Genomic DNA, 15,191 nt, shown 5'->3' with positions numbered 1-15,191 from the left:
TACCGCCTCGGCCCTTGCACTTTCTGCCACTGTGCAGACAACTCAAACCATTAATGAACTATAGGCCACTGTGACCATGGTCCTAGATAAACAGGCCACTGCCAATTCTCAGATACAAGGAGGCCTGATGTTGGTAAACCAACAGATTAATTTGGTTCAGGAACAATTGGATATATTGTGGCAGATGGCCAAATTGGGATGTGAACAAAGTTGCCTGGCCTTTGTGTCACTTAGTACAATATGAGAATTTTACAAGAGCAGCTAACCTGTCAAAAGCTCTGTCTCAACATTTATTACAGAATTGGACTTTTGAGTTTGAGCAGACACTCCGTGAGTTGAGAATGGCGATCCTGCAAGTGAATTCGACGCATCTGGATCTTTCTCTGATGGAAGACCTCTCCCCTGGATTTCATCTGCATTTCCTTATTTTAAGGAATGGGTGGGGGTAGGATCATTTAGCCTAGTTCTCTGCTGTGGAATAGTGTTGATGCTTTGGATGGTGTGTACGCTCAGAGCCCAAACAAAAGGAGAAAGTGGTGGTGGCACAAGCACTTGCTGCCTTAGAACACGGAGCATCCCCTGACATTTGGTTAACCATGTTAAAGCAATAGGTCGCTGGCCTCCCAGCTCTTGCACCCCACGAGGCTAGTCTCATTGCACGGGATAGAGTGGGTAGGCTTCAGCAGCCCAAGGAGTTGCAAGGCTAAGCACTGCACAGGAGAGGTCTGCGGTATAACGACTTTCTCCTGGGAGATAAGTCATCTTGCATGAAGGTTCTATGTCATGATCTCCTTCCCCCAGAAAAAAGACATCGGACTGGTCAGGACTTCCTCTGGGGATAAGACCCTGGAGAGGAGCTTTGTACATGTTCCGAATTTGCACATGGGGATTTGACCTCTATCTCCACTCCAAAGTTGTGGGTGTCCTATTGCTTCAAAAATAAATGAATAGGGGGAGATGTGAGGAGCCGCCCTCGCTATCGCTATTGCCGTTAGAAGATGGCGCTGACATCCACTGTCAGTTGGAGTTAACTGTCGCTGTCAGTTGGAGTTAACTGTCGCTGTCAGTTAGAGTTAACTGTCGCTGTCAGTTGGAGTTAACCGTTTAAACTGTGCCTCTCCCGTGACGTCATCTGGGGTGATGTGCAAACCACCAATCCCGGCTCTACACATCTCACTCGGAGCTCCTAGGCTTATATAAGGGGCTGGGTTTCTTAGCTTGGGGTCTCCCTCTAAGAAGCTGATCATCTATCTCTCAAGATGCATTAAAGCTTTACTGCAGAAGGATCCGAGTGTTCTGCGTCGTTCTTGCTGGCGAGACGGTAGCGCGGGACACATATCTGTGATGAAAAGGAGACAGCTGATCATGGAAAAATACAATATTTATAATTTGAAGAGAAAGGGGCATTAGGTACTATAATGGATGAAAATCCTGTCTTAAGTGAAATAAAGATTAAAGAAAATATGATACTAAGTGGAAGTAAAGGAGTGGTGACCTCAGAATAAGACCCCACACTTTCAAGCTTTCAACTTGTAAAAAGTCATTAAAGAAAAGCTTAGAGCAATAGTGCAGAGGCTACCTAAAATGCCCTTCCCCGATAATGAGAATTATGACTACCTTAAATGTCATCCTAGACTTGGCATCCAGCAACTGATGGAAGCAGAAGCAGAGATCTACAATTAAGCACTGAGTCAAACTCCTGGAATCCAGTTGTACAGAGGGAAGAGTGATGAATAAAGGGGTTACGACCATGCTGAGGGAACCCGCAGAAAACTGCTACCTGAACAAATAGGAGCTCACACACCCCAGTCTGACACCATCAAACTGCACATCAATCCCAGTTCTCTCTCCCTCCCATCTTCTCTTCCCCCTCCCAATGCCCCATCCAATCTCCCATCCACTACCCTGGGAGAGTGAGGCCTTCCAGGAGGGAATATCAAAGTCTGTCAAGTTATTTGGGACAGGGCTTAGGAACTCCCATATGTCTCTAGGCTAAGAGAGTTTCTCTCCATGGGGGAATGGGCTCCCGAAGTCCAATAGTGTGCTAGTAATAAATACTGGATCCACTGTTAGAGGCCCTGTAGACATCCCAGGTCTCCTAGGTGACACCCACATTCAGGGACCGGGTTTGGTCCTATGTTGGTTATTCTTGTGTGAAAATGGAAGTAAAAATAAACTATTTGGTGAATAAAGAAGATAATGAAAACTAGGAATGATAAGAAAACCAAGGATAGGGTGGTATAGGAGTGGATGTGTTTAATTCAGGGTACAATGTATACTAATGTGAAGGTACCATTTTCTAGCACAATACTGTGTAAAGGAGTGTAAAGATTGAAATTTTACGTTTAAAAATATTGGGAACTACATTTGTCCTGAAAGTAGGTGCTCTTTCCAAAGCTAGTCTTCCTATTCACACAGACTGCCCTCACCCTCTCTCCTGCTCTGGGATCTGTTTTTCCTGAGATACAAATCTTAATCTTTATCATGAATCTCAGGTCTCTCCAGAGCTGAACCTGTGCAGAGTCTAGGTCCCTGACTGAATTCTTTACATTCCTCATGTGATGGGGATATCCAGGATATCCTTTGGGCCTGAATACTAAGAAGAATATATGTATTCATCAAGGCATTTATACCAGGATCTTTGTGGAAAAAAACATACACACAAAGGTAAAGTTGACATGAGACTATCTATTCTGGGGTAGTCTTGGACAAAGCAAATCTGTCACACTTCATGTCAGAACAACACAGAAGTGTGGTATTTTCTCCAGGGGTCAGAACAGGGTGTTACTGGATCAGTACTTGGTCTTTATGAACAAGTCAGGAAGTATGATAGATAAGAAATCATATGGCTGTCATTTGGTATATGCATGCCATGTCCCATGTATACAATTGGTTCATTGTAACTAGTAAAGATCCAAAATTCTCAAGGTAACTCAAGCCACAGTAAATAAAGAGTTGGCAATCCCAGACTCTGTTCTCTGAGATCCCTGTTGCATCCAGAAAGATGGGGTCCTGTAGATATTATGAAAAGTACAGAAGTACCACCCATGTCTTGCCAGAGGCCATCAATACTCTGGAGATACATGGATCAGGTGAGGAAATATCCTTATTCACTGAACCATGTTTTGACATCCAAAATACTTTATCGTTAGCCTGTTTCCACACAAGAGTTCCAGTCATAATGGCTGAAAGTGCCTTTCACTGATCAACCCAAGATTATGTGAGTTCATGGCACTGAAAGAACAGAGCCTGGTATAGATCCCTTGATGGATACAGATGAGTTCTGTAATAAGTCTCTGATCTTATCTAAGTTCCTAAGATGTAACCAGAATATCAAGTGTTTGGCCAAGGGCGAAAAAACTCAGAAGAGTGACAATGTGTACCTTAGCATCTGTACTATGTGTCAGTGAGCACTTCTTAGAGGGCCCAGGGAAAAGTTGTCCCAAGAGAGATCAGTCTAAAACTTTTTATCTCAACGATAGGTGATGTGAGTTTTTGCAAGCATGTGCAGAGTGAATCTACCATGGCTGACATCAGGGATACACTGGAGGGCAGTACAGAGCCATTCTGGGTCACTAGTGATGGCTTCTGGAAAAATCCTGTAAGCAAGATGGTCCAGGAACCCAGTTTTTCTCTCATTCTCTCAATCAGATTCTTACACCTGTGGAAATCTGACTAATGAGACCCTAGCTCCGTGCAGCCAGCTTCTATCTGTGACTCTCCTTGGGTCAAGGGTCATAGCAAGACAATAAGTTCTCAAAATAGTTGAGTCAAGTTTGGGTCTTCCTCACCTGAAATTAGGAGATGCAGAGAATCACTGGACATTGCCCACACCTGTGGGTTGTTTGTCTTGTAAGTATTGCATCTAGATGTTCCCAGGTAGCTTAGCATTGTTGAACACAGGATGAAAATGGGCTATGGTTGGTGGAGTTCGTGTGAGAAATGGTATTCTCCTCTGTTGGCCAGAATGAAGACTTGTAGTTCATATGGTTGTGTTTTTCAGATGCTCTTATGTATATGCTGGAATCAAAACCAGAGGCTGTAATGTCATTAAAGGAAGAGCCTTGTTAGCAAGAATGAGGGCAATCAAGTAAAGAGCTGAGCTTTGTGCTTGTATTATGAAAAATGGGCAACAGGTGGCAGTAGCATATCTGTTTCTAACAAAATTAACATATTGTGCTGATATTTTGAAAAGTGAAAATAAATTGTCTCAGGAAAGAAATACAGCACAGAGTCACTATTTCCTTTCCAGTCAAAGATAAAAGGACAGGGTGAGTGTTTCCCCAGTGTCACAGTCACTGGCAATTCATGGAGGAGGCTGCTTGTGAGAGTCAAACTGTGTTAGAGCTTTTCATTCTCAGGCTCACTCACTGAACAAGTGCCTCCCTGACAACAAAGGCTGGGTAGGGCAGAGAAGTGGCATATACCCCTTGTCACTTCATTCTGGAGGGCTCTGAGGAGGGGTAGGAAGGATGGCACTAAAAAAGAAAGAGTCTGGCATCACTTGTCACATGAAAAACTAAATGTCCCAAAGACAGATATTAGGGTTCTAGCTTCAAGCTGGATATCAGAAAAGCAAAGCAGCCTGCCACTAGCTTCTTACCTCTACCTCAGGCTGAAAGGGCTGATCTCTCCACGAGCTCTCATCAAGCCTCACACTGCTGCCTCTCCTCAGTGAGGCTGGAGAATGAATGCCTCATACTGAATACTGAAGACGCTGCCTCTATTTTTATACCCCTCTAGTGCTGGAATTTAAGGAGGGAGATATGTTACACTTTTAGACTGATACAATCTTGTGTATCCCTGGGTGGCCTTGAACTCAGAGAGATCCATCTACCTCTTAATCCTGAGTCCTAGAATTAGAGGTGTGTACCATCACCTCCTAGCTTCTGGCTGCTGGGATTAAAGTGTGTGTCTGGCTCCTATTGCTGGTGGCTGACATTACTTTCTGAATCCTTAGGTAAGGATAACTAAATCATAAATTGCATATCACTATGATCCCTGATCACAGCCAGTGTGGGACAGCATGCAGAGCCTCAGGGTAGTTTGGGTAGGACATTGGTTGTGGATACATGACACATTTAGAATTAAAAGAAATCTTTTCAGGATCCAGATAAGTGGCTCAGTGGTTGTGAGCACTGGCTACTCTTGCACAGAACCACAGCCGGAACCCCAACACTCACTTGATGACTCCCAGTTAACTATAACTCTAGTTTTGGAGTACCTAACACCCTTACCCAGCAATCTTGAGAAGTTGATCCATGGAGTACACAGGAACAGGCAAAACATTCATGAACACAAAATTAAATTAGAGTTGAAATGAACCATTATAATATTTGAAGTCTAGACACATTTCTTCATCTAATCAACACTAGGAATTTTCTCATTGGAGAAAGGATAGGGCACTAACAATCTCAGTTCAGGCAAGACAATGGAAAGAAGTGGGTTATTTCTATACCCTATGTAAGCTGGAACCTTTGTGGTATAAGTGAGTCCATGAAAATGGGCTTTAAAGCACAGCCACAATTCCAGTTCTCTGTGCTTCCTGGCTATGGATGATATTTGACCAGCAGCCTGCTTTCCTAGCCATGGTGGACTGTAGCATCTCCTTCAGCCGTAAATCAAAATAAACTCCTCACAAATTTGTTTCCTGTCATTCTGTCACAGCAATTAGAAAGGTAAGAATACAGCACTTTCATGACGAACAGAAATACAATAGAAACTCCTAACTCTACTTCATAGAAAGAAGGAAATATGATCCCTCTCCACTCATTCTTATGGCTTAATTTGAAACCTGAAACAGTCTTGGTTTTTGTCACTGTATTCTCCACAGTACATTTTTTTAAATCTTAATAAAAATTAATGTGACTATAAGGGAGCGGGCTTATTTCTTGGCCATCTATTTTATTCTGTCACCTCCATATATGTATGATGTTGACTCTAATTTTGCTTTATATATAGTCTTTATTATGATGGTATCTTGACATGTATATGAGGAAGAGAATGATATTTTGATTCATGAATGTATTGGTAGTGACCAATTCTTGGAAGTTAGCATTGTGTGACCTTGAACTTTCATCTGGAGATAAGAGGCTGTCTGAACTTTACTAGAAATTTCTTGACTACATGCAACTTCCCATGACATCTGCACCAGTTAAACACGTTAGTGATAACATTATAGACATGCTTCCATTTCACAAAATGACAACGATCAATTGAACAACCATTGCAACTGTGAACTCACAACAACTGAAGTTAAATATTCAAGGTCTGGGCAAGATTGGCCCTGTCAACAACAGTCATGGAATGACAGGGACTCACTAGACAGAGCAATTAGTGATTGACTAATTGGGGGAGAGGTTGGGCCTTTGTCTTCAGTTTTTGGAAACTCTGCTGACCTTGTCAGACACCAAAGTACATCTCCAAACACAAAGTCACACAGATGGTTGTGGTTAAACTCAGGAAGTCAAAGCACAAAATAAATGTACATGAACATACAAAATTTTTTAGGAAGAGAGGGCAGAGAAGAGCTATAGGCATATGAGAGAGGATGAGGGTGAAAGTACATCATGTAATAATGTAATTGTACATGGGAGATTGTCAAAATACAAATTTAATTAATAAAATAGCAGGTTTTTAAAGAAAGGTATTGGGAATAACTAAGGGAAGAATTTGACCAATACTGAACCCAGCCTTGAATTTTCCACTTCTCTCTCTCTATGCTGCCAGTTTCTAAGTAGCTCGTGGTTATAGATTGTCTGTAATCCATCAGTTCTGTGAATCTGTGTCATTATATCTGCCTGATGTATGTCTGTCTGTCCCTCACAAAGAGCTCTTGCTCTGCGTTTGACTAAACACTGCAATCTCTAAGAGTTTTACAAAGAATTTAATTTATTGACTCCAGCTGAAAAGGGCTGACTCCATCTGAACATTATGTGACACAGACAACAAAACATACTGCAAACATACTTTTTTCCTTTAAATTAGAAACAAGCTTCCTTCACATATCAATCCCACCTCCCTCTTCTCCTCCTCCCCTCACCAACCTCCCACTCTGCCCACCCCATCCACCGTACGCTAACCAGGGAAGGTGAGGCACTCCATGGGGGATCTCCAAAGTCTGTCACATCATCTGGGGAGAAGTGATTTTCTCATCACTTCTTTCTCTCTGCAACTGGATTCTAGTTCAAGTCAGTGTTTAGCTGTAGGTGTCTGCTTCTGATTGCATCAGCTACTGGATGGAGGCTCTAAGATGGCATATAAGGCAGTCATCAGTCACATTACCCAGGAAGGGCATTTAAGGTAGGCTCTTGACTATTGCTTAAATTGTTACTTGGCATCAACCTTGTAGACATTTCTGGACATTTCCCTAGTGCCAAATTTCTCTTTAAACCTATAATGGCTTACTCTACTATGGTATCTATTTTCTTGCTCTCCTCTATTCTTCCCTTGACTAAGCCTTCCTGATGCTATGCTCCCAGTAAGTTCAGGATATTCTTGAACCTTTCCCCTTCATCAGGGGATCATGTATGCCTCTCTTACAGTCCTCCTTGTTTCCTAGCTTCTCTGGAGCTGTGGATTGTAGGCTGTCAATCCTTTGCTCTATGTCTAAAATCCATATATGAATGAGGACATACCATATTTGTCTCTTTGTGACTGGATTACATCACTCAGGATTGTTTCTTCCAGTTCCATCTATTTGCTTGCGAATTTCAAGATTCCATTATTTTTTTCCACTAAGTAGTACTCCATTGTGTAAATGTACCACTTTTTCTCCATCTATTATTCAGTTCAGGGGCATCTATGTTGCCTGCACGTTTTGGCTATTACAAATAATGCTGCTATGAACATAGTGGAGGAGATGCCCTTGTTGTATGAATTTGCCTCTTTGGGATATATGCCTAAGAGTGGAATTGCTGGGTCTTGTGATAGACTGATTCCCATTTTCCTGAGGAACTGCCATACTGATTTCCAAAGTGGCTTTACAAGTTTCACTCCCACCAACAGTGGAGGAATGTTCACCTTTCTCCAGATCCTCTCCAGCATAAACTGTCATTGGTGTTTTGATTTGAATCATTCTGATAGGACAGGATGGTATCTCAGAGTTCTTTTGATTTGAATTTCCCTAATTGCTAAGGATTTGAGCATGTTCTTATGTGGTTTGCAGCCATTATAGATTCCTCTATTGAGAATTCTCTATTTAGTTCTGTACCCCACTTTTTAATTGCATTTTTAGTGTTTTGGAAGTCAGCCCTCTGTTAGACATGGGCTTGGTGAATATCTTCTCTCATTCTGTGGGGTGCCATTTTGTCTTGTTGACTGTGTTCTTTGCCTTACAGAAGCTTCTCAGTTTCAGAAGTTCCCACTTATTAATTGTTGATCTCAGTCTCTGTGCTTCTGATGTTATGTTCACGAAGCAACTCCTGTACCAATTTGTTCGAGGGTAGCACTAGTTTCTCTTCTAAGAGGTTCATTGTGGCTGGGTTTATGTTGGGTCTTTGATCCACTTAGACTTAGGATTGTGCATGGTGAGGTTTGCTATGTTGCCAAGTGTGTGGTTGATTTAAGAGAAGGTTCAATATGGCGCTGAGAAGAAGGTATATTCTTTTGTGTTTGGATGTAATGTTCAATAGGTGTCTGTTAAACCCAACTGGGTCATAACTTCTGTTAATTCCTTTGTTTCTGTCTTGTGGTCCTCTCTAGTGGTGAGCCTGGGTGTTGAACTCTACCACTATAATTGTGTAAGGTTTTATGTGTGATTTGAGTTTCAGTAATGTTTCTTTTATGAATGTGGATTCCTTTGTAATTGGGACATGGATGCTCAGAATTGAGACTTCATCTTAATGGTCTTTTCCTGTGATGAATATAAAATGATCTCCTTCATCTCTTTTGATTGTTTTTAGTTTAAAGTCATAATTGTTAGATATTAGGATTGCTACACCTTCTTGTTTCTTGGGTCCACTTGATTTGAAAATCTTTCCCCAACCCTTAGCTCTGAGGTACAGTCTATCTTTGAAGTTGAGACATGTTTCTTGTTTCAGAAGAATGATGGACTCTGTCTTCATATCCATTCAAACACACTTTCCTGAATTATCCACATGCTATTTTCTTCATGAATATTAGATATTTTTACAAGGTTATTGTCTACTTTTTTTCCTTTTTCTTAGAAAATGGTTTTCATAACACACATATAAATATATATACATTGATCTCTGCATCTAGCTTCAAAGAGTACCTATCTAAATATCAACTCTATGCATCAGGTAAGAATATAAAATTTGGTGACATGGGAAAGCCAACGCAAGTAATGTTAGTTGTTCCATAGTTTTCTTAAACATTGGTTAAACTAACAGACTGAAGACATAGCAGGATATCAACCTTAAAACCTAAGTGACTTCAAACTATATTATTGATTATGGCTGTGAGGCCCAGAAAAAAGTTCCCATCTCTGTGAATATGGGTTTTTTCCATTGTAGTCTGACTCTACAAATTTTCCTCCTGTGAATTAAACACCTGACATGTCCCGCGCTACCGTCTCGCCAGCAAGAACGACGCAGAACACTCGGATCCTTCTGCAGTAAAGCTTTAATGCATCTTGAGAGATAGACGATCAGCTTCTTAGAGGGAGACCCCAAGCTAAGAAACCCAGCCCCTTATATAAGCCTAGGAGCTCCGAGTGAGACGTGTAGAGCCGGGATTGGTGGTTTGCACATCACCCCAGATGACACCACGGGAGAGGCACAGCTTAAACGGTTAACTCCAACTGACAGCAGATGTCAGCGCCATCTTCTAACGGTTAACTCCAACTGACAGCAGATGTCAGCGCCATCTTCTAACGGCAATAGCGATAGCGAGGGCAGCTCCTCACATCTCCCCCTATTCATTTATTTTTGAAGCAATAGGACACCCACAACTTTGGAGTGGAGATAGAGGTCAAATCCCCATGTGCAAATTCGGAACATGTACAAAGCTCCTCTCCAGGGTCTTATCACCAGAGAGAGCCCTGACCAGTCCGATGTCGTTTTTCTGGGGGAAGGAGATCATGACATAGAACCTTCATGCAAGATGACTTATCTCCCAGGAGAAAGTCGTTATACCGCAGACCTCTCCTGTGCAGTGCTTAGCCTTGCAACTCCTTGGGCTGCTGAAGCCTACCCACTCTATCCCGTGCAATGAGACTAGCCTCGTGGGGTGCAAGAGCTGGGAGGCCAGCGATCTATTGCTTTAACATGGTTAACCAAATGTCAGGGGAGGCTCCGTGTTCTAAGGCAGCAAGTGCTTGTGCCACCACCACTTTGTCTCTTTTGTTTGGGCTCTGAGCTTACACACCATCCAAAGCATCAACACTATTCCACAGCAGAGAACTAGGCTAAATGATCCTACCCCCACCCATTCCTTAAAATAAGAAAATGTAGATGAAATCCAGGAGGAGAGGCCTTCCATCAGAGAAAGATCCAGATGCGTCGAATTCACTTGCAGGATCGCCACTCTCAACTCACGGAGTGTCTGCTCAAACTCAAAAGTCCAATTCTGTAATAAATGTTGAGACAGAGCTTGTGACAGGTTAGCTGCTCTTGTAAAATTCTCATATTGTACTGAAGTGACACAAAGGCCAGGCAACTTTTGTTCACATCCCAATTGGGCCATCTGCCACAATATATCCAATTGTTCCTGAACCAAATTAATCTGTTGGTTTACCAACATCAGGCCTCCTTGTATCTGAGAATTGGCAGTGGCCTGTTTATCTAGGGCCATGGTCACAGTGGCCTATAGTTCATTAATGGTTTGAGTTGTCTGCACAGTGGCAGAAAGTGCAAGGGCCGAGGCGGTAACCGAAGCAGTAACCGCGGCGGTGGCTATCAGGCCCACAATAATAGCAGAGATCCCAAAAATCTCACTTTTCCCTAAACAAACTCAAACTACTTGGCACCTCAACAGGAACTGGAACAAATCGAGGCATGCGCATTACCAAAGCAAAAGGGTGCTTAATAGCATCCCAGCATAATGCATAAAAACAATTCTAAGCAGAGCAATTTATTTCTTTCTGATTCTTACCTAAGGTATCATTACTCACAACCCAAATAAAGGGCAGCTGAATAATTAGTTCTCTTAAAAGGGGTATACTTAACATTGGAGGAGGACCAATCAGATGATCCAGAGCTCTGTCCCTCACTCAGACTGTTGCCTAATGCCCCTTTCCAATCAAAAGTAATCTGTCCCTTCTCACTATATCCTCCAGCAATCATTGCCATAGGAGAAAGATCAGTACAGCTTCCATTAATTCAAAAGGATTAGCATTAGATCTTTCTGGATCCATATGAATAAAATTATCCTTTAATGAAGAAATCACAGTAAAGCACAAGCTTCCTACTAATGACAAGGTTCTCTCATCCTGAAAACTCTGTATCTGAGGATCTAAAGGCAAAAAGGCAAGCCCCAACTCTCTATTAGTTGTGAAAAATCTAGGGAACACCTGGGCATTCTGCATCACTGGCATCGGTAGGGGGAAGGTAGACATGATGGCCCACCGTAACTCTCCCATCATACTAGGAACCATCATCCCGAGTAGGAGAGTCTTCATCACCCACTTGGCCTCCATCCTTCTTATTCTGGAGTTGTGAAGGAGCTCTTCGAGTGAGTCTTTCAGGGATCCACAGGGGGTTTTCTTCCTCCTGTGGAAAAACACACACAGCTCCCCTGGATCTTATTAGAATAGGATCCGGGCCTTTCCAGAGATCAGTCAAGACCTCTTTCCATTTTACCATTTCTTTTGGCCTATCAGGCTCTAAACTGTGGCGATCGGCCGCAGTGTGGCCTTGGGCATCAGAGTTCAAGAAATTAAGGGTAAAAAGTGCCATGGATACAGCAACTCTTGGTACCGAGGGTAGAACATCCTCAATACTCCCCTTTTGTTTAATCAGATATGATTTGAGTGTACGATGGGCACGTTCCACAATGCCCTGTCCTTGAGGGTTATAAGGTAGGCCAGTTAGATGGGTAACATCCATTTGCCGACAAAACTGTCGGAATTTTTGAGAGGTATATGCTGGTCCATTGTCTGTTTTTAAAATTCTGGGTTTTCCCCAAGCACTCCAGGCCTCAAGGCAATGTTGAATCACATATGAGGCCTTTTCCCCTGTTAGGGGTGTGGCAAACATTACACCAGAACAGGTGTCAACAGAAACATGAACATATTGAAGCCTTCCAAAAGAGGGAATATGAGTAACATCCATCTGCCACATCTGCAATGGTCTAATGCCACGTGGGTTTATTCCCATGTGGGGAGCAGGTAAGAATTCGCAGCAATTCTGGCATTGAGTAACAATTTCCCTAGCCTCTTTCCTGGATAGAGCAAAACGACGGCGCAAGGTCTCAGCCGTCACATGAAAGCGCTTATGGAATTCTTTTGCTGCTTGTGCATGGGTAGACAAGGCAGCGGCCACCAGCTTTGTAGCCTTGTCCGCTAAGTCATTCCCTAAGGACATGGGACCTGGGAGTCCAGAATGTGCTCGGACATGGGTAATGAAAACAGGAAATCTCCTATTTAACAAGGCAGCTTGTATCTTTTGAAAGATGTTAGCAACTCTGCTGGAGGATCTTATTATTCCAGCTATCTCAAGGAGATTAACTGCATTAACCACATAAGAGGAATCTGATACAATATTGAGGGGTCCTGGAAAAGCCTCAAGAACCTCCAGTACTATCAGACATTCTACAACTTGAGGTGAAGTTTCATTATATTGTTTAGATATAACCCTATCCTTGACCACATAAGCTCCCATACCAGTTTTTGATCCATCAGTGTACACCACAGTCCCATCTGGGAGTGGGTCTTTAGCTGTCACTTGTGGAAACACTATAGCCTGGTTTAGGGCAAACTGTAAAATTGGATGCTTTGGAAAATGATTATCAATTTGTCCTGAAAAGGAAGTAACTAAAACTGCCCAATCACTAGATGTGGCTGCCAAGGTCTGAACTTGTGCAGCAGTATAAGGCACAATCAAGGAATCAGGATCCCTGCCAAAATGCGTAACAGCTGCTTTTATTCCGCGAAGCGAGCTGTGCAACAGCATCAGGGTACCAGTCAATAATCTTAGCAGGGGAAGCATTTGGATGAATCCAAAGTAATGGTCCATGTTGCCACAGGACTGCAGTTGGCAATTGAGCTGTCTTAAAAACACACAGATTAAAAGGTAGTGACTCCTCAATACGTTGTAATTGTGCTTCCTGTAAGGCCTCTTCCACCATCTGTAAGGCTCGGTGGGCGGCAGGGGTAAATTTTCTGGGTGAGGAGATATGAGGCTCACCCTCCAGGAGATCAAAGAGGGGTTTTAGATCAGCAGATGGAATTTTTAAAAAGGGCCTCAACCAATTTATATCTCCCAGAAGTTTCTGAAAATCATTTAATGTTTGTAAGTGGTCTTTGTGAATTTCTATTTTCTGAGGAACTATATTTTTGGGAGTAATCATTGAGCCCAAAAAGAGGCCTGTATCTGCAATTTGAACCTTTTCTGAGGCAATCTCTAATCCCCACTGTTTTAATTCAGCCACCAGCATGGGGAAAGCCTTTTGTAAAACATCTAACTCTTTGTGACAAATAAGAATATCGTCCATATAATGGATAACGATTAAAGATGTAAATTGCTTCCTAATTGGCTCCAAAGCCTCCTGCACATACAGCTGACATATTGTTGGGCTATTGGCCATGCCTTGCGGCAGTACCTTCCACTGAAATCTCTTGTCTGGTTCCATATGATTAAGAGAAGGGATAGTGAAGGTAAACCTTGGTCTATCCCGTGGGTAAAGTGGAATAGAGAAGAAACAATCCTTAATATCTATAATAATAAGCTTCCAATCTTGAGGAAGTGCAGAAAGCAAAGGAAGGCCTCTTTGAACAGGGCCAAAAAGATGCATCTGATTGTTAATGGCCCGCAGGTCATGGAGTAATCTCCACTTCCCAGATTTCTTCTTAATAACAAAAATTGGTGTATTCCATGGGGAGGTAGAAGGCTCTAGATGCCCCAGCCGTTCCTGTTCTTGCACTAATCTTGTGACAGCCTCTAATTTTTCAGAGGATAGAGGCCATTGAGAGACCCATAACGGCTCCTCTGTTTTCCACGGTATGGGTCGTGAAGCCTCAACGGCCCCTAAATAAAACCCAGTCCTTTTCTACCCCGATTTCCATGTTGTGTAATGGGTGTTATTCTGCCTTGTTCTTGCCTACCCAAGCCTCTACCCTTTGTATACCCCATCTTTGCCATAATGGCTGATGCCTGGGGGGAGTATTCATTAGTTAGGGCCATGCCCATGGCTTGTAACACATCCCGTCCCCATAAATTTACAGGGAGTGGCAACACATAGGGGGTAAAACATCCCTGTTTGCCCTCAGCATTCCGCCAGGTTAAGGCTGAGGCACTGATGGCAGGAGAGGACTGGTATCCAAGACCTTGTAGAGAATGAGATGAAACAACAGTGGGCCAAGACTTCGGCCACCAATGGAGTGAAATAATGCTTTTGTCTGCTCCCGAATCCATTATCCCTTCAAATTCTTTTCCATTAATTAACAATTTTATTGTAGGTCTCTCATTTAGGGGTATAGCCAGATAGGCTGAATCACTTCCAGAAGATCCCATAGCCCTTTTTTGTAAAGTGTAGGTTTCTCCATCCCCGAGGGAGGGCAGCAACACCAGTTGTGCAATTCTATCTCCCTGCTTTATAGAAAATACACCCCGAGGGCTAGAACAGAGAACTTGAATCTCCTCTTTATGATACGGGTCAACAATTCCAGGATATATAATGAGTCCCTGTAAAGTTAAGGAGCCACGGCCCAGAATAAGCCCAATGGTGGCAGGGGGCAAAGGTCCAGGGGAATGGACTGGGACCGGTTGAACATTCATTTGGGGCATGAGTAAGAAGTCGGAAGCGGCACGCAAGTCCATTCCGGGGGTTCCTCGGAAGCCTCTACTTCCTCTTGATTGCTTTTCTGAAATTGGTTCCCATATTTCTGAGGGCCCTGGGACCATGGGCCCCGTGACCCGTTTTTTGATTGGGGTACCTTGGGTTCTTCAATAGGGGGCAGAAGCCTCCCTTTCATATCCCGGACTGACCTGCACTCACTAGCCCTATGATAACCTTTACCACAACGATGGCAAAGCTTCGATTCTCTTGTTCTTTCAGGGGCTTGACAATCT

Source organism: Mesocricetus auratus, unplaced genomic scaffold (assembly GCF_017639785.1).
Source record: "Mesocricetus auratus isolate SY011 unplaced genomic scaffold, BCM_Maur_2.0 Super-Scaffold_100037, whole genome shotgun sequence".
Classification (NCBI taxonomy): Eukaryota; Metazoa; Chordata; class Mammalia; order Rodentia; family Cricetidae; genus Mesocricetus; species Mesocricetus auratus.
Note: the sequence above shows the minus strand (reverse complement) of the source record.